General features: G+C 36.6%; 1 protein-coding gene across 1 annotated transcript in view; it reads right to left on the bottom strand.

The window, feature by feature from the left end:
* Positions 1-21,707, bottom strand: part of LOC113226956 (CUGBP Elav-like family member 1) — a 772,855-nt gene that overhangs the window by 420,097 nt on the left and 331,051 nt on the right. The window lies entirely within an intron of this gene.

The raw sequence follows: 21,707 nt of genomic DNA, 5'->3' as shown, positions 1-21,707 counted from the left end.
AAATAAGTTCAACTTAACTTTTAATCATTACAAATCAATATTAAGACAATAAAACTGAAAATAATATTGTTTCCATCGCATCCGTGTAACATTTTAAGATTGCTAAATTTGACCTAAGAACAATTTTACTATAATGCTAAAGTCGCGTCATAGTATGAACTGAGTGAAGGAATAGTCACAAAGCTGCCAATAAAACATCATAGTTTTAACATTACAATAAGCTTACTTTAAAGCTTACTTACTTTGCGCGTTATGGTACGAAAAGTCAATCTAAGTTTAAAGTTGTTTTAAGAGGTTATGGTAGGCCCCCTGAACGTAAACAATGACAAAAAAAATTAATTGAAAATAACTAAAAATAGTCTCGTATAATAATGTCAGGTAATTTTAACATGTCATGCAATTGTCTTGACAAAATTACATTACTTAAACATGACTAAAATGAAAAGTAACGGGACAAACAAGTCGTTCTCCTAGTGGTGAGCGACAGGTCTGTCTATAACAGTTGCAGTGTCGTTCAAAGCTTTTAATAGCAAAGATCTGAGGGACACTGCCATTGCGCCTGTCACTTTGAGACAAAGTTGACGAGTCCCATGTGTCTGTAACTTCACCAGCATCCTTACTCTTCCGGATTATCGGAACCTAGAATTGCTCACGTTACTGCTTGTTAATAGTAATAGGTAAGGTGGCAGTAGTGGTGTAAGGTAAAGATTTGTTGAAAAAGAAATCTTCAGCTGTCTGGAGGTTATAAAGTCAACAACGAGAAAATTTAAATGGTCTACAATTCTTTTATAATAACCATTCTAATTGTGCTAACTTTTCTCTTATATTCAGACAAAAAGGTCAAGTTTTTTTAAATTAGTATAATATTCAATCTTGTCTGTAGACAGTTTCAGTCGAAGTAAGTTTATATTTCGTGTAGTAAAGTTTTTGATATCTGCGGAGTTTCTGTAAAGTATACGAACAAATTACCTTTACAATAAATTGGAGTGCACAATATTTCTGATAAATTAAAATATAAGATCAAACGAACTTCTCAAGTGAAGTTCGATCGTTATTATATGAATCGCTTCATTTGAAGATATAATATATACCACGTAGTCCCTTAAACCTACAGGTGACATCTGTACATATTTTAAAGTCTCTCAATGACTAAATTTGAGTTCCACTTAGTTCTCTTAACTCCCGCTGCCGAGCCGTAAAGCGGGGCTCCGTCTACTTGGCGCTATTTCTTTTTAGTTCAAAGAGCAAAACTTTCTTCATATGGGGTTTTAACTAGCTTTTAACCTAGGGTGCGTGGGTAATTAACTAAATCTAAATCTTCAAATTAAGTGATTCAAATAACGATCGAACTTCCCTTGAGAATTCGTTTGATCTTATATTGTATTTTATCGCTGATTTATTAATTATTGGTAGACAGGCAGACGGATCTTGCAAAATTACCATTACCAATGATGGTTTTATTATAAAAACGCACAATAGTATTAGAGGCGGGCGTCCAGCCCGCCGTTTAGCGCATGGTGTCAACACTGAGGCCTGCACAGCACGTGGCAGAGGTGGCTGCGTGTCACGTGCTGAGCGCGCCAAATGTCGACACATCAACGCCACTCTCTGATAATACCTATTTGATCCAGCGGCTGATCAATTATGTAGAAGCTGGCTTATGAGGATCTTTATGCGCTAGCAGAAGCTGGTCTCTGTTTTCTGATCTTATGTTTACTGTAACAGAGATAAAATGTCTTAATACCGTTACAGGACACATGTTAGCATTTTCTGTAATATATGGCAATATCAGTACGGGTTGTTCACTTCCAGGAGTTGAGGTTTTTATTAATCCAGTAATAATAATTTTAGTACCGCTTGCGGAAAAGGAAATATTCTCATTTCTGATGAGTGATAACGTTTGTACTCTATGGACTGTGCAAAGGGCCAACAAAATTACCAGTTTTCTTGTTAATTTGTCCAACGTCAAGGAAATATTAGGGAACCATTCGGATACATGACTTAATACAAGCTAAGGATCCAAAGTTTGTGTATATTTTGAAGTGTTACTTTTTAATCTATACGCTCCTTTAAGCAAACGTTTTACGCGCTCCTATGATCCAACGTTATCACCTAGGAGCAGAGACAGCGCTGAGCGGTGGGAATTTAAACTTGCGTATGAACTAACCATATTAAACTGTTCGGTAAGGAAAGACATAACGATAGGTACCAATGAGTGAAATGGATTAATATTTTGACTTTTACAAAATGTGCACAGTTATATTGCTTTACCACGGTAAATCATCATTCAAATCATCAATTATCAGAGAGTGATGCTAACATTAACGCGAGGGCTTCTGGAGGTGAGACTCGACTCGCGAACGCTTGCCGCAGAGCCTCGCAACTCCCAGGATAAGATTCGTGTGCAAGGGATGGTATTCCCTGGAAAACGATCGTAGAAGATTTATGTAAGGATTCAGAAACAATATGTCTAATATAAGTAATTTCTTAAGCAATGCAAACCAAGGTTGTGAAGGCCAATAAGGAAAAATAAATAGTCCATCTGCCGCATCATCTGTAACTTTTCGTAAACATCATAATAAAACCGCAAACGGCGGAAAAGCGTAAAAAAGAACATATTTTGCCAACTAATGGTAAAAGCGTCTACGACTAATGCACCTCGTTCGGGTCTCCATAACATGAACACCGAGCATTCGGCATTGGTGCGAGAAGTGAAAAGGTCAATGTCGGGCTGACCAAACTTTGATGTGATAGTTTGAAAAGCGAATTTAGAAAGATCCCAATCTTTATCTGGGTGAACTAATCTTGATTCAGAATCAGCACAGTTCTCTTTGGTGTTGACATAAGATGCAAGAATCCAGATGTTTCGCTCCTCACACTATTGTTAAATTTGTCGAGCAACCTCATTAAGATGAGGAAATTGTATTCCTCTTGCGCTACTGGTATTGTCGACGCGCAATAGTATCGAGCAGTTTGTTTCTCTGTTTGCAAAGCTCTTGAGTCCGAGAAAAACTGCTAACAATTCTAAATAATTGATATGATATTCGTGTTCACTAATTGACCAACCTCCGTGTGCCCGATTTTGGTTGCATACGTGTAAATTTCTAAATTGAAATACAAAGTGCGCATAAAGTTTGATGTAGACATGATATTTTAGATCCACCAGTAAAGAACATTAAAAATAATATTGGGAAGTTTCATTTTATCGTCGTAATTGTTACTTTTTAACAAACTGAGATATTTTTGACGTCCAGTGTTTTGGTGTATAGCTAACCATACTTAACAGCGGGGCAAGCGGCGAATAAATAACCAATTAAGTGGGCCAATTCTCGAATGGTACACTTGGAAATATTAGAAAAATTTTGAACCATTTGCTGAATACCATTGCGTTTTTCGTCTGGAAGGGAAATGGATAAGTCTCTCATATCAAAAATGAAACCTAAGAATTTACATACTTCATTTGTTTGTAAGGTACTTTTGTCAGTATTAACAACAAAACCTAAACGTAGGAATAAGAAAGAAAGAAAGAAAGAAAAATAATTTATTTGGCAACATTTTACATTAAATAATACAAAACAAACACAATCATACATTATATGTTACCAAAACGGTCACCACTCAGCTTTTTGTAATGAGACGTTGAAGAACGCTTCATTACGCTGGTTTTCAGTGGCGCCATATATGGACAAAAAGAAAGATGGCGCCTCGTCCAAGCAGGCGGTAAGATAAAAATAAAACAAAAAAGAAATATAAAGATTAGGTATAAAACTTAATTACAAATATAAATCAAAACTTAAAATATTAAACAAAACCATAAACTAATCCTAACATAGATACATAATAAAAAATGAAATAAATACCAAAAATGTGATTATAATGTAGTGTAAGTGAGGTGAGTATACGTAGTGTAAGTGAGGTGAGTATATGTAGTGTAAGTGAGGTGAGTATATGTAGTGTAAGTGAGGTGATTAGTGTTAACACATTGTACAAATTGGCTCTGATCACTTTTTAAGAACTTTGCAAGCAATGCACGACTACCTTATGGAATGAGATTATAATTGAGTTGATAATAAAAACTTCTTATAGGCTAATTTAAAAGAGGCAACAGATTTAATATAAGGAAATAAGAGTAATTTCAGAGTCTCATTGATGTTGGAGGCGCATTCATCGTATGTAGCATCGATACAAAGGCCAATCATCTAGGTAAATAACCAAAATGTAGACCAAGTTTCTCAGGTAGCCACTACCTCTCGATAATCTTCGTGAGTACTCTTGGGGCTATGGAAGGCCCATACATATAGGTAAATTCGCAAGAAGTATTTATTTTTAAAGTGTTTTGAAATTGAAGACGTGAGTATTTTTTATGATCCTTGTGTACCGGTACTAGCAAGTAAGCTTCTCTCAAATCGATAGTGGCCAAGTAACCATTTTGGGGTATTAATTTACAAGCAGTCCTGTAATCCTCCAATTTAATCCTCAGGTGGCTTCCGTGACCCTCCTCGGCCGTCTCGGTACGTGTGGTAATGAGGAGGAGCATTCCAGTTTCCCGAAGTAGATGCTCTGCTACCGGCTGAATGCGTTACCTAAGATGCTTTCGGATTATTGGGCTTCCTGATCCGCTGACCTTGTCTTTCGATAGCTTTGGCAGCCTTAATCTTATCAGATAATTTGTTACCAAATAATGTTTCGTCACGCTCGGTGTCTTCAGATTCCATGTTATTAACTTAATACGATTATGCGTAAATAAAGCATGCAGATCCCATAGGATACGGCATGCATTGCTTAGAAGTTGTATTGCTTCTTTCTTATTGTCCCCAATTAAGAGTAAATCAAGAGTTTTATTGATAGCAGTTATGCCTGTGCCGAGTTGTTGCTGATGGGACATTAGTCCTTTGTACCAGTTTCTTTCTACGTCTGGAACTGCGGCAGAAATTTCAGGGTTCAGTTTAGGTGATTGCAGCAGTCGGCAGTTGTCGGGTATTAAATATTCTTTTAGAATTTTCTCTATGTTTTCTTTGGACATACCTTTTCGGAGCAAAGGTAGCCATAAAGTGGCTGAATTCTCATGAATTTTAGCTCCGTATACAGAGGTATCACAGGTGGACTCACTGAGTGCTTCTATCAAATCCGGATCAAATTCTGGTTTTGGTGCAGTGCTTAGGACTGCGGAGGGCTCGTCTGACTCTTGGGTCACGGGGTCCGATATGGGGGTAACAAGTTCAGACTCCAACGACTCTGAACCCTGACCCTGTATTTCGACATTGTCATCTGAAATCAAAATGTTTTATTAAACGCGTTGTTTAATGGCCAAAAAACAACAGTATTTAAACTTGTGCTCCATCTACAATGGGTTCTTTTCGTCGTTTGATTCGATACTCCACATCGGGATTGTATCAGTTTTAATTGAGTCGTGCTCCACATGGGATTTTATCGATATTTGGTTCGATACTCCCCATCGGGATTTTATCGAAATGCGTGAAAAAATTACACAAAATATTTACACTCATATAAAGATGACACACTTTTATATTGCCAAAGTAGTGTTAACAAACACCTACCTTCGTCCTTGGAAGAATCACTGAGTGTCACACGCACTCGGTGACGCGTTTCGCCCTTGTTTTCACGTAATCTCTTTATTTTCTTCTCGTAGTATTCGATTTTATCTGCCGCACTATTGCATTATTGCATTTAAAAAAGTAACCGTTTTTTCGCTATTTTATTGTTAGGTAAGTTCGTGTAGAACCGTCACCGTGCACGAAAAAGGAAGGAGCGCCAAGTAGACGGTGCCCCGCTTTACGGCTCGGTACGCCCCGTAGCGGGAATTAAGAGAACTAAATGGAACTCAAATTTAGTAATTGAGAGACTTTAAAATGCGTATAGACGTCACCTGCAGGTTTAAGGGACTACATGGTAAATATTATATCTGAAAAATGAAGCGTTGAAATATAATCAAAAAAAGAAAATACAAATTAATAATAAAAACGATTTGAAGTCAGAATAGCCAGACAAGAAACAATTTAGAAAAGTTATTTTTTTATGACATCAAATAACGAGACTAACAAGCCGTGAGACGGGTGGTAAGCGACACGTCTGTCCATAACTGGCCACACTGCCACTTCGTCCTTTACCCTAAGACATAAGTTGACAAGTCCCAAGTGCCTGTAATTTCACCAGCACCCATACCCTTCAAAACTGGAACGCAGTAATGTGAGCATTACTGTTTGGCGGCAGGAATAGATAAGGTGACAGCACTTCCCAGGAGGAACTCTTTCAAAAGGAGCTCTACTGCTACTAAATTACTGCTTTATGACACCAAGGGTGCTATTTTAAGATCTAATTTGCGAATATTTGTTTTTTCAACAAACCGAACGTTTCGGGTTTTTCCTAACGATTTCAGTTGACTGATATATATATGTTAGATATGATAGATATATATATTAGTCATCAGTTGTCTAATGAATTTTTATTGAATTGATATTCATTTATTTTTTTTGTGAAATTACTTCACTAGTTTGTTATAATTATTAATACAAAGGTTACCTTAGAAAAAATTCCTTCGATCCGGCCGGACGTGAACGAACCAGCAGACCTCATGAATTTTCGTATGTTATGTGCTTGTTGCTAGATCTTTTGTATTTGATTTTCAAATCGCATATGAAACCATATTTTGGTTCCTACTATCCTAAAAACCTATCGTAACTTTAAAATGCGGAGTTGAACACAATTTGAAAATTAAAAATGGATCTTATTGCACATAATGTGATTATTTTTATTTTTACATAATACTTACTTAGTTATCCATTTATTAATTTTCGAACTGTGTTTTTCATTTTCACAATTTTGACTTACGATTGTTTTTATTTTCGTGTGGGATGCATGTAAAATAATGTTACTACAAAGTTAGTTAATATGCTAAAGTTTGTTATTTATAACCTTTCGTTACTTAGGTGAAGCGTACCAGTGTTACTTTTGCGCTTAAATTATGAATTCGACTCCTTTCCGGGTTGCTGATTGAATAAACATGAATTTGTGGAGCATACGTTTATTTTGCCAAATAAATATAGTATGGTATTTTTAAAAGAATTAAAGAGAGTGTTGGGGCTGTTAGCTAGAAAAATGTTTAGCAGCAGCAGTCTTTTTTTATGATACCTAGTGATGGATCGAACATGTCGTGCAAAGCGCCTGGTGTTAACCGATCATCGAATATATGGCCAGAAATAGAGACGAAATAAGTGCCATCCATCCCTGGCCACTTATTACGCAAATGGGCCTTATATCACTTTTAAATATGAACTCTCGTTTGTAATGAAATCACAAATTAGAAAGCTGAAATAGTACAGCGCCAACAAGTGACCTGTGCGTCCGTCTCCGTATTTATTCTGTATTCTGTGTTTATTGTAATAAAGATAATATCTCTAACTATGGAGGGCTGTTCCATTTGGTGGCGTGGGAAAAAACAGCAAAACGTGTAACTAAAAACAAACGGAAATATATTTCATCGGTAATGAAATATTAAATGAGTAACAGCACATTATGTTAAAGCTCAAGTTCAACTGGACGATTTGAAGTGAAACAATTGACGACACCCGTCAAATGTTTCGATTTTGGGCTGGCCAATCGGAGCGCAGTTGCCACCGTAATGATTTGGCAGAAATTTTTCAAACAAATTAAATGACATTTCGTCTCTATTTCTGGTTATATACTCGATGTAAGCGACACAGACTCGGAGCTTTGCGCCTGCACGTTAAGTCATAAGTTAACAAGTCTCAACTCCATGTAATTTCACAAGCACCATTCCTCTTCTAAACCGGAACGCAGTAATGTTCACATTACTGCATGGCGACAGAAATAGGTAAGGAGGCAGTACTACCCTGGACGTACTTTCACAAGGAGGTTAACTGCTACTAAACCGAAAACCTAATGATACATTTCAAATTCCGAAAAACTTAGGTTGTGCAAGCATCTGCTGGAGAAGCCGTAGGTGAAACCAGGACTATCATCGTTGAGGAGTCAAAGCTTCTCGTCTCATTCACCGCATAAAAGTGGCTTGCTTGTCGGTTTTCTATAGGTCACATTTCAGTGAGTGTGTGCGGAAATTTTACAATTTAGTTCCATCCTTAACGTTCCTCCTTCGAAAAGTACTAGAGAGTCCAGAACACTCCATTCGTATGTCATTGACTAACCACCCATTCGCACGAAGCACATTACGCGTACGGCAAAAGTATGGAAAAACCTGCCTGGTAGACACTGATCTTCACATGACATTCAACGGCCATTGCAGTTCTTTGAAATTCTGCTCTTTGGCACGTCGATGGTGTAGTCTATGATTTAACGTATAAAATAATTTTAATTTTAATACTACATTGCTGATTAAGCGAGATTAAAAAAAAAAATAAGATTAGCATAGTAATTTCCGTAATAGTTTTCATAATGTAATATCGAACGTAAGTGATTGAATGAATTAATGCCATCGCTGCCATTCCGCGGACGCTCCATTGAGACTCAGTTGCCATTGCAACGGTTTTAGCTGAATAACAATTAATACTATCATAATTCCCATTTAGGAACCACTGACAGTATACAATTATAGAATTGCTCGAGCTTCCCTGCTCTCTTTGCAGACATGATACCTTCTTTGGCATCATTGTAAAAACTAACGTGCATTACATATTTTAAATAAGAATTTTTATTATTAAGTCAAGTGACGTGAATACTAAGTCGTGCCCCTGGTGGTAATGCAATAAAAAATAGTATTTGCATTCTTGAAAACTACAATCTAGGGCTATTGAAAGCTAGAACAGGGCTAGTAAAAAGGCATTTGCTAGACTATAACATAGTTGGCCATATCGTCGTCTAATATCAATTGAGTTTGTAACTTGGTGTGTTTGAGTGTTTTGCATAAAAAAAACCTCCGAACAAGTCAAACTACCGACCATTATGAACATTACATTCAAACCGCAACATTCTGCCAAAAAAGGAGGAAAACAAACTAATGAAAGCCTGCGTATAAAGTGAGTGGCTCATAGAATAAATGGGGAACAAACACATTTACATTAGTTCCCATAATGCGGCCCATTAGGGGTCTGCCCTCGAACAAGATAATATAGGAGACGGCCCGAGAAATACTTTATTTTTACGGTTCTTCTTTTTGTGTTACACGGCAAAGTTTACAGCGCTAGTTGTCGCTAGCGAACACCTAAGTATTGTATGTAAAAATGTTAGTTCTTCTTGTCACCGCTAGAGGCGCTGTACAATTCGCTATACAAAATTGACAAGGTAGAGGTGCTGTTTCTATTGTTTACATTATGTAATTAGGAAGACTGTTTTACCACGTCACGCAAGCCTGCATTGTCGTTAGTTAATATTGTTGCTCTCTCTTTCACTCTATCGGCCGTGAAGCGAGTGCTAGTGCGTGAGCGAGATAGATCCGCATGGAAGTATTTCACCGCCAAATTTCGTAAGTTGAGGTTCGTTTAACAAATATGGTACATTCGTGAACATTACTTTTAATATGAGCATATGACGACCTCGGTGATCCAATGGTTTTCATTGTTGACGCTGGATGAGGAGGTCCCGGGTTCGATTTCCGGTAGAACCAATTTGGGAAATAAATTTGTATAAAGCGACCTCACTATTTGAACATTTTTCTGACAGTTTTCTTAAGTTATTTTTTAAATAGTTTTTTATTTTTTTATACTAATAAAGTTTTGAAACTGATCTGATCTGTGATAAGACTTTTTTGGACCAGAGTTTTCAAATAAGAATAATTAATCCCAGACACAATAAACCAGACAGTTTCATACTGCAATTTGATTTTTGATACAATGTTATCATAAGTTTTGAAGTTGATTACGACTTGAAGAGTTGATATTACCTCAGCTTGAATTAAAATTTTTCCCGTACTAATACGATTCATTTTGCTTGGATCGAGCGGTAGGGACACTGGCTTTTTAATTTCTCAATTCTATTTTTTTACCAACGAAATTGAAGCCATTTGAATATTCGTACCTATACTATACGTGTTTTATTAAGCTCTGTTGATATAAAAAAATATAATCAAAAAAGGTATAATCATTGACTTACAATTAGGTATAATTGACTATTTGACATTGAATTGAATGAATGAATGAATGAATAAAATATTCTTTATCGCACATAAAAATTACAATTAAAATCCAGTACAATAGCTTAAGTATAATAGTAGTGGTAAATCAATGTGCAACAGGCGGCCTTATTGCTACGTAGCTATGTATAGTATGTTGCTATGTAGTGTATGAATTGACCTATTGAATACAGCGGTTTTCTTGTAAAAGTTCGAGGTAAGTTTGTGTTTTTTTTTCTATCGTTAAAATTTTTAAAAATCGCGTTTTTACACCGTATATTCACAATTTTACAACATATTTTTGATAAAGTGATTGTTCAACTCTTTCACTTATGCGGTATCAACCAAAGTCATTTGAGGTTGTATACATCTTAACATGTGATCGGATTTCCTGGACCAAAGTTCTTTTTTTTTTTCAAATAAGAAGCATTAACCTTAGATACTTGTATAATAAACGATTCTTATTTAAACTAATATGTATTAGCTTTGTATAACAGAGGTAAGTCTAAATAATCAATAAAAAAAGATTACATAACTAAATAAATAAATAAAACTAATGAAAACTGTATCAACGAGCTACCCAGAACACTGAGAACCAGTTTGTACATTGATCTTACAGGGAATCGAACCCTGAGTGATCACATCAAACGCTCGTAGTTCTAACCACGGAACAACAGAACGTCGTAAAAATAACAAGCACATTACCGTGCCAAGTGTATATTTTTTTTCTTATATCCACTTGATAATTTTATTTACGAACTTCGGTATTACGTTACGGTAAACGTTACGGCAAAAGTAGTTGTTATTGCTGGAATTTATTTTTCCTTTTTTTCTCCGTGATAAATGTAGGTTCGTGTTTGTTTTATTTGACTTCACTTTATGGGTGTTTGTGGGCGAAAATGTAAGCATCATTTGTGAAATTCATTTGTGTTTTTGTTTCTTTGCATTCGAAATATAGTTTCGTATAAATGTGATAAGTAAAATACGTGATTCAATTTTGAAACTTACAATGAAAAAATTTAGTAGTAGTAGAGCTTCTTCCGAAACAGCTCGTCCAGTGTAGTATTCCACCTTACATATTTCTGCAGTAATGTGAGCATTTTTGCCTTCTGGTTTGGAAGGGTATAGGGACCTCTCAACTTATGTCTCAAGGTGACGGGTGCAGTGGCAGTGCCCCTAAGATCTTTGTAAATTAAAGCTCTGAGTGGCACTGTAACCAGGTGCACGACTTACTCGTCTCATCACTTGGTATATTATAAAAAAAAAACATTAAATGAATAGAAAAAGATACAAAAACTCAGAAGGAAATATCCCAAAAGGAAGGAAAGAACTTTCAATCGGCATAATAAAAATTTATGGTTTTTTTTTTCACGTTTGGTCGGTTCGATTCATAGATGAGGCAAGCAATTTTTAAAAGTCTTTAAATATATATGATATTAGATATCATCACATAAGTTTATCCCATCCTAAAGTAAGTAACTAAAGTACTTGTGTTATGGAAATCGGAAACGAGGACGGTACAAGAAACACCCAAACCCGAGAGAATATAGAAAAGTTTTTTGATGTTGACCCGGCCAGGGAACGTACCCGCAATCTAAGAGATGGCGACACTATGAAGCAAGCTACTCGACCACACTGGTCGGTAAGTCAAAGTTCAAAGTCTTTGTATGCAGTATTACTTAGTAGTATTGGGAAAGAAGACGAATAGCGAAAGTGGACCGATCGGGAAAATAGACAAATAGTGAAAGTAGACCGATTGGGAAAGTAGACGAATAGTAAAAGAGATCGGAGAGACGGATCAGGAACGTGGAACGATTGTACTAAAGGGGACTTTTGCCCGCTGAAGACGGCAACCTACCCAGTGTAAATACTGAGCCGTTAATAACGAGCGTAATTCGTTGCCGAAGTTGATCGAGGCGACTATGCTCTAGTCAAATTTGATATAGAATATTTAATAACAAATGTTCTTAGGCAACCAATGATGATTTCACTAGCCGCAGAGGTGGCAATTGACTCGATGTAAGCAGTGTGTCGACTGCACCGCTTTCTTCAGCCAAATTCGCTAGCCGAAGAGGCGGCAGTTGACTTGATGTAAACAAAGCATCGACTGCGGCGCCGCACACTGGGGCCCGTCCATACAAGGTAATGCTCAAAACTCAAATTTCAAAATAAGGGTATTTAAAAAGATATGTATATCAGCGTAGTCGTAATAAAGTATCACATTACGTGTAAAACTACCGAGTCCCTAACCTACTGTCCGTTGTGAAGTGCATCATCTCAAAGTTTATCCTATTAAAATTGATTTAAGTGCATTATGTCAGTGACCTCTCACCATAATTTTTTTATTTCATAAGTTTATTGGTATTTGATATACGACTAATAAATTTGTAGTAGTGCCTTTCAAAAAGTTAATAGATTTATTCCTCGAAAATGCGCAAAATTTTGTTGCTGATTTGCACAGTTTATTAATATACAAAGCTTTCCGTTTATAATGAAGTATGATTCAAAAATAGAACATTGCGCATTTAGAAAAAAGCATAATTTTAAAATTTTCCAACAAAAAAGCTCGCTTTACTACAAATATTCAGCAAAAAAATAATAAAAATGTTAGGAGACTCAATATAACTTGCTTGGTCTTTGAAATAATGCATTTATTGTAATATCAAGCATAAGAAATAAATGCATTTATTGTAATAGCAAGCATAAGAAGTAAATATCTAAAGATTGCACATAAATTCACGTATCTACGTTACGAAATAATTATTATTTAAAGTAAATAGCAAACTTTGAGCTTGTATGATACACTTCACAAGTAACAGTAGTTAGCGACTCAGTATTTTTACGCATGATGTGATACTTTATTACGAGTACACGAATGTATATATTTTTTTAAATATCCACATTTTGAAAATTGAGTTTTGAGCGTTATCTTGTAAGGACAGTTCCCAATGAGCGCCGCTTTCTTCAGTCTAATTCGCTAGCCAATAGACCCTGACTCACTCCGTTTATTCCCAGTAATTCCATGTACTCCGTTCCATGTGGAACAACTGTAACATTAACATGTCATAAGTAATTATTTCCATTAGTTCCATGTGTAACAAACCTACTTTATGTAATAGACGGATTTAAGCCAGATTGTTCACTTTTATTTCTCTAAGAATCCGCTAGATGGCATTGACCCATTTGGCGTTATGTCTGAATCGCGGTGTTAAGATTTTCCCTCGAATGGAGACTACTCGAACACAATTTTGTTAATGTGAAGAGAAATCTGAGAATACAGAGTTCAGTAAGGCAACCAGGAGTTGAGTCCCTTCTTGAGAACTGCTACCCGGATCTTCTGATATTTCGTACGCTCATATAGGGTGAAGGATTATTGCCCATCATGTAGGCTGAAAAACCTCATCTCGCGGAACGGTTTCCAGGAGTCAAGTCCCTTCTAGGAGCTACTGCCCGGACCTTCCGCATATGGGGTGAAATTGTATTGGCGACATACAACGTGAAAATAAAATCTTCTAAACAATTTGGAGTTTCACTTGGCTTGTTTTGGTAACCCCATCCAAAGGACGAAAGAACCACCTTCCTTTACACATGTAATTTTAAACTATTTTTACACCTTTCTTCCTCTTCAGATCCTTAGAAGCTCATTAACCCTATTTCCAAGATGGACAAATCGTTTCGATGTAAACAGCGAGTCGATGAAGCCTCCTTCGGTAAGACAAACTAGTACACCGAAAGCAGCAGTCGACCGGGCGTAAACACGCCATTATAAGCCAGACAATTATACTGAGTGCTTAACTTATCCTATTCCCAGAGAGAATAAATTCAGATAACATCTTTTCCGAAATTGGGTAAATCAGTTATCAAACCCACAACGTTACGTGTAACGTCTAGAGTGCTTAACCGTTTCAGGCTGCCGAGGATGGACAACAATCTGTATTTATTTGCCATGTTAACATTTCCATTGCAACGTACAACGCGATGTCAGCCGGACGATATAAGATTTAGTTTCCAGTGCTCGTGATGGCTCTGTCGCTAAATTCATTACAATATGAAACCTGTGGGCTTTTATAAATTGTTATAGTGTAACTGCACCGTGTGTGCAATTTGGGCATTCTTATTATATGTGGCATAGAGTTCAATTTAGAACTTAAGTGCCACTGTTGTTGTTTTTATTGTTTCGTTAAAAAATTCGTGTTATTTATTAACAATTACAACAACAATTAGCCTGATGTATCCCACTGCTGGGCAAATGTCTCCCCCTGATCCCTCCACGCATCTCGATCTTGAGCTAACTGGACCCAAGCCGTATCGTAAGCTCCACTGCGTTACCTTGGCCCACAGGTCTTCAGGCCGATATGACCAGCCTAATTCCATTTCAGCTTCGCAGCTTTTTGGGCTGCATCAGCAACCAGAGTTTGGGAGCGCAGTGCCGTATTCCAAATTCGGTCGGTCCGTTTCACACCAAGTATGCTTCGCGCCATTGCTCGTTTATTTATTAACACGACTGTAATTTATATATCCTTTTACATCGATGGTTTGAAGGAAACTAAAAACAGAGAAGTTTCTTTCTTATGACTTAGGTATAAAACAGTTTTTATGACTACCCCAGTAGGCGGACCAATAAATAACTAACTAATTTGGAGAGTCATAAACCTGCGACAGTTATGGGCCAGTTCAAGATTTATATGTACCTGAAACAAAAAAAACAACGTCGTTAGGCATTTGCTCCAATGTGATTAAAATCTGTTTATAGAAACCACATAACACATATAATACATTGGCTGAGAACTAAGGGATTGTTGGACGAGAATGAGTTACAAGGACGAGCGATAGCGAGTAATACGAGTGAAGCAATCCGCGTTCCTGCCAAGGCTTATATAGTGCTTTTCTCAAACAATACGAGGAAATTATAGAAGACTAAGAGAAAAAGATGTATAATAAAAATTTCTAATGACGCGGTTCACTGCGTATCCATATTATCGTATGTATTTATTTTCTCTCAGTTCATAAATAACAAACTTTCCGTGTTCGTTTTTTGAAAGTAAAGTAAGTAATATTTCCGAGCATTTTTGAAAAACATATTTTTTTGTGTCCTGTCCTACAGATAGACCATTAACATCGCCCTCAGCGTATTATGTCCCACTAACGGGCTCTGGTTTCCTATTAGAAGCAGTTTTAGGTCATATTCCGCCACGCTCCTACGCGGCTTGAAGACATCCCAAGAATTATGTGACTTTGCACCGATGAATCACTTGGAACTGCTTATCCTTTCTTTTACAATAGGGTGATAAAACCTCTAACAGTCGTTTTACTTAAAATGTTCATAGATTTGATGATCTTAGTCCATCGTAAGAGTCGTGAGCGCAGTGTGCTATATGCTTTTTCTAAATTCTACTTTTTAAATTTACATATCTGGTCGTTTTGTTTTGTAAACTGGAAACTTCAAAATAAATTCCCTGCCTGCATACTGGTTCCCTGAACGGCGTAATTTGGACTTTTTTTATAATATCAAGTGACGGAACGAACAAATCGTGGGCCTGGTGGTAAGCGACACGCCTGTCCATAACAGTTGCAGTACCACACAGAGCTTTAACTCATAAAGATCTGACGGGCACTGCCAATGCGCCTATCACCCTAAGACATAAGTCGACAAGTCCCAAGTGTCTCTAATTTCACCAGCACCCTTAGCTTTCAAAACTGGAACGCAGTAATGCCCTGCACATTACGGTTTGGCGGCAGAAATAGGTAAGGTGGCAGTACTTCCCTGGACGAACTCTTTCACAAGGAGCTCTACTCCTACTAGGATCTTTTTCAGGCGAGAGAGAAAAGGCATTCATCGTCGAGCTTCATCTGGCAGCACTTGGAATTCAGTTCGTAAATTGCAATAATATGCATTGAACTTTCAACGATATGCCAACTGGGTAAAGTTTAAATTATATTAATAGTCCAAAATTTGTGACATCTTATTAAAAACTACGACCTATCATCATCAAGATTTCATAGTGTTCAACATTATGATAGTGTGAGTTTTGATAGGTAGTAATAGAGGCTTAAGACACTTCTATTGTTTTTTTTTCTTCCGTGTCCAATCCCCTGCATATCTTCCCAGGAGTGTCATAGAGAACAACTAAGGGATAAATCCATTAGAGGACAAGAGAGGGTAGTCTCGCTGTACATAAGAATGCAGCTTTAGGCCCCCTATCTTACAAAGTGGAATAATGGAGGGTTGTAGTTCAGCAACCAATAGTTTTTTGTTACTTTGTAGGTAAACTAACTGACCACTATATTGTAACACTGTAAGAGCGTAGTAAGGCACATAATCTACCGAAGCAGGGATGTAGAAGAGCTGTTTACCAACCAATACTATTAGGTATTTTGTAAGTAAACTATCTGCAACTACATTCTAATAACAAGGAAAAGCGCAATGTATTAATAATAATGATAAATTGTTCGTGTATATGCTTAAATATAGTACAACAGAAGATATTGTAAAAAAAGCAGTGTCGTATATTAATCATAAGAAGTATATTATTGTTAGCCAAAGCGGTACAATATATCCCAATATTTTACGAGACCGTGATAAGGCCTATTTCTCAACAAAGTGGATCAGAGAAGACCTGGTTACATTCTCGTATCCAGCGACGTTGTCATGATTCTGAAATAAGGGAGTCACCATACTTATTAATACGATCGTGTTTAACCACACTTGTCGCTTCGCCGATGACGCGGCCGTTCGCACACGAAACTAAATATTTTGAAACATCACAGAAGTCTCTCCCCCACCCCCGCTCGCCAATCCCCCTATTTCAATGTCAGTTATTCTAAATCCCACTATTCGGGCGTTGTTGCTAGCATTCGATAACGCTGCTATTCGGGTGTCGCAGCTGCCGTTTGGGTGTCGACGCCGCCGATCAGCCGTCGTCAGCTGCGTACGGGCGTGATCGGAAATTCGCAGGAAGCAGTGCAGGTTCGTTGCCGACCTGTGTGTAACAGCGTTCATACGAATCAATGCGAAACGCACAACGTTTTTTTCGCTATTACGTTCGTAGACATTAAGATTTTTTCTGGCTGGCTTGATGTGATACTTTTTCGTTTATTGTTTTTAAAATACACAAGTCGGAGACACGCACAGGCGTGTCGCCCTAACGGTTGCAGAGCTTTAAATCACAAAGATCTGAGGGGCACTGCCACTACGCCCGACACCCTGAGATATAGATTGACAAGTCCCATGTGCCTGTAATTTCACATTACTGCTTGGCGGCAGAAATAGGTAAGGTGGCAGTATTTTTTACCTTGATGAACTCTTTCACAAGAAGCTCTACAGCTACTAAAAATTCTGCGTCAATAAGTGGAGTGACTTCTTAATATGACATGCCACTAAAATCTTTCATACCCAAATAATACCATTTATGTATGAGATGCTAAACATAAAGACTCTGAACTCGGTATAAGTAGCTAGATAGAAACACATTACACATTAAAAAACACACAGACACACATTAAATACAAAAATAAAAACTTTTTGTCGTCGTGGTGAAAAGGCGATGACTCAGCATATGCCAAAATACAATGTCCCTTTTTACCAATGTCATTTCAAATATAATCGACAATGAATGGTTTACACTTATGTTTAAGTCTGTTTTGATTGAATGAATGTAACGAAATGCGTCATTATGTCTATTCAATGCTAAAATATTTTTTTGTTAAAAGTCAGTGTCTTAGCATTAATAGAACTTCTTAAGAAAGAGTTCGTCCAAGGAAGCACTACCACTATACCCATATCTGCCGTTAAGCAGTAATATGAGAATTACTGCTATATTCCGGCTTTGTAGAGTAAGGCTGCAGGTGCATTGGCTTACCGAAGGAGAAATTATGACGCCATAACAATATTTTCTAATTTTTTTGCAGCTAATGCGTTCTGCATAATGCTGTTTAGTATTCATTGAATATGCAAAAGAAATTCTATAAATATGCTCGTTTTCATCCCTAATTGTAACTGTTGTCAATGAAAATATTTTTTTTTTCAAAATACTTAGTACTCCTAGAGCTCCATGTGAAGGAGTTTGTTCAAGGAACTACTGCCAACTTACCTATTTTTGCAGTAATGTGAGCATTACTGCATTTCGGTTTTGTTTTGAAATTACTGGCACATGGAACTTGTCAACATATATCTCTGAGTGACGGGCGCAGTGGCAGTGCCACTCAGATCTTTGCTTTAAAGCTGTGAGTGGCACTGTATCTATTATGGGAAGGCATGTCGCTTACCACCAGGGGCACGACATCTTCGTCCTGTCACTTGAAAAAAAAAATCTTGCTATATTTACAACGACTTTGTGTGGGACTTTGTGTGAGATCAAAGATCTCTGCCTCCGACCACTCGTTAAGCGACGAGCGCTACGACTTGACACTTCTTGTTTATCGGGAGATTCTGAGAATGAAGAATGCTGTTTGCGTTCGCTCTCCATCCACTTCTTTTTCGAAATTTCACTACTGTGACACTTTATATATCGCACGAGACTCGGGATTCGGACCCTCTATGTATCAGCAACAATGTTTTGTTATTGTGACATGTTCAAGCCATTGATGAGATATGGCTCTTCTATGTTCTGCTTTGGTAGATAAATTTTATCTGTAGATAAATTTTATGACTTAAATGAACTATCGCAAAATAAGTTTCAACATGAAACTGTGTTTTCGTGTCTAAATCACGTATATTTTTTCAAACAAACGAACGTAGGCTCCTTACAAGTTCATCCCTTACAGTTCACGACTGGGATGGTAAAGTCAGCAACCAGTTACGTCTAATATTAATGAACTAACTAGTCCTTTATTCACTATTATTATTCCTATAATTACAAAAGTTAAGCATTTAAATATTTACCAAAAATCGTTGTATATTACGGTTTACAAAATATTTTATTTTAAGAATATGATTTTTGTAGTAAATTGTATAAAACATAATCAATGAGTAGTATTGCAGTCCTATCTGAGTTTGTCTGATTTGGATTTTCCATCAAAGAATCTAAGATTTCGACAAAATATGTTGTAATAGTTCATGACGTAATAGTTCTATCAAACAGAGTAATATTCTGATATCTAATTTTTCAATACTCTCCATCAACGGGTCGTATTATCGAATGATAATGCTAAATGTAGGTATATTTCTTCATTTTGTACTACCAATTTCTTCAAAAGGACTTCAAAAAAGGAAGAGGTTGTCAATTCGTCTGCATTTTTCGTCAAAATAGGGGATGTATCCGATTTCGCGCACTTTCCGGTAACCGAATTTAATAAAACTTGGCAAATAGATGTAATTCCACAAACTTTTGAAGTCGGTTTTTTATAAAAAGTTATTTACATGATCGTTACCTATTGACCTTCAAACATTGAAAACTTGTAAGAGGTACAGTTAATCAACTATAACTACAATAACTGGCGTAAGATACGTTACAATTTAACCAAATATAACAGTAAGTGTTAATAAAGGGGAGTCTACATAAAGGCACACCCAGACGGTTAAGATATTGCAATATCATAATTAAACCGCCGAATATCTCGCCTCGCTAATATAATAAAGCCAGTATGAACCGGTTTAAACCAGTATAAACCACTTTGATATTAAGAGGGCGAGTGATGCCTCAACTTCGTTTTGTAGATTTGGGTGGTTTTCTCGTCTCGTTTTTTGTATTTTGCTATTGTAGTTGTGTCAAGTTTAATTAAATTTTGTATTGTAAAAAATTTAGCTGTGTATTTTTGTTAAAATCATAAAGGGAGTCTTGTATTAAACTTTAGTTACTAATAACAAAAGTCATTTTCGTGTGACGGAGATTTTATATATAATATATACTATATACTATGGTGTTTACGCTGACCACCAGAACATACATAAATGCAGAAAGAGGTAATGCTCGATTCGTCAGGTATCGTTCACCGGTTCTTTAACCTGACTCACTGACCCCGGTCGACTGTGACAGCACATAGCTACAGGAACGCCGCCTCGCCCAAATTCTATATTAAAAATTTATCTTTTAGGCTATGGGTGACGTTTGAATTTACAATACATAATCAAAATAAAGCTTTTATTTTTACCTATACAAATATATAAGTATTACCTATACAAATATATAAGTAAATGTTATTATTATAAGATAGCACCCTTAATACAATAGTGTATTAACTCAAAATTTGTAACTCAAAAAACAAATTACTAGGGTAAAGTTTATTATATACTTCTAAACAATTCCTTACTTTCCAAATATGTTTAAAAATAAAAAGAGAAAAAATGATTCATATTTTTGAATAAAGGCTGTTTTGTCCAGAACTACCTCTCAAAAAGTTTGTCTCATTTTGAGTAAAGTAGATATCATTTAATTCTTTCTCACAATATTCTAAAGACTGTTGAAAGATTCAAATTTTACGCTTAGCTTTCGTATAATCTAGAATTGCACATATTTTGAATTACAACACTATTGTAATAGCAGTACGATTTATTATTATTTATCTCTGTATATACATTATTAATGTACAATGTGTAGTGTACTTATTTGAGACACTTGCATTAGAAGATATTCTTTGGTTGCACATCCTTTCCGGATCTTAAATCTCTGTACTAAGATTGCCTGGAAGAAATTACTACTTAGCGATAAGATCGCCTGTGGAACATAACCTTAAACTGTGACGTTTATATTAATGTTCTGTGTTGTCATTGTAAGTTTTGAAGTGGAACAAAGAATATTTCATTCATTCAAAATAATAAAAATTAGGTGCTATCGATAAGGGATGCGTGACAGTTACGCGTGAGCTGTGAAATGGACACGAAAACATATCACAGAAAACACGCGGAACACGTATGTTACATAAAATATAGATAAACCGCTATCCCAAATACCACGCTAATACAATAAAGCCAGTTTAAATAGGTTTAAACCACTTTAATATCTAAAGGGCTCGTTCTAGCTCAACTTTTCGGCGACATGTTGTAACTTGGTGTGGATTAGTAATGTGTACAAAGCTTAATGTTTGTTTTGTTCAAGAAGTTAGATTCATATGCGATTCGTGGCTGATGTTCTGTGTTTGTTTGTTATCATTCCTTGCAACGCTAATGTTCTTAATGTATATCAAATATTTACATAACATTACAACTCGAAGTTCGAGATGATCTAGATGACTCAACGGTTTGTAGGACTCAAAAATTTGAGGGACAGCGCCACTGCGCCCGTCATTCAGAGATATAAGTTGACAAGTCCCATGTGCCTGTAATTTCCTGCCTGTATTTAATTATATCACCAGTACCCTCTCCTCCTTTAAAACCGGAACACAGTAATGTCCACATTACTGCTTGGCAGCAGAGATAGGTAAGGCAGTACTGCTCTGGACGAAGTTTATGACAAGGAGGCTCTACTGTTACTAAAGGTCAATTACTGGGTCGACAAATTTAAATTAATGTCTTGTATTGCCGCTAAATAAAATCCAACTCCGATTACACTTCACTTTTATTGAAGTTAAATTCACTTTCATTCTCTAAGTTCACTATCGGATCATGACTGAGCTGTTCGCCCTTATCACGGGTCTTTTATGACTTTCGTTCAAGTGGTAGTGTGAAGTT

Source organism: Hyposmocoma kahamanoa, unplaced genomic scaffold (assembly GCF_003589595.1).
Source record: "Hyposmocoma kahamanoa isolate Upper Pololo Valley unplaced genomic scaffold, ASM358959v1 202, whole genome shotgun sequence".
NCBI classification, from domain to species: Eukaryota; Metazoa; Arthropoda; class Insecta; order Lepidoptera; family Cosmopterigidae; genus Hyposmocoma; species Hyposmocoma kahamanoa.
The sequence above is the reverse complement of the archived record's forward strand: the minus strand, read 5'-3'. Positions and strand labels throughout refer to the sequence as shown.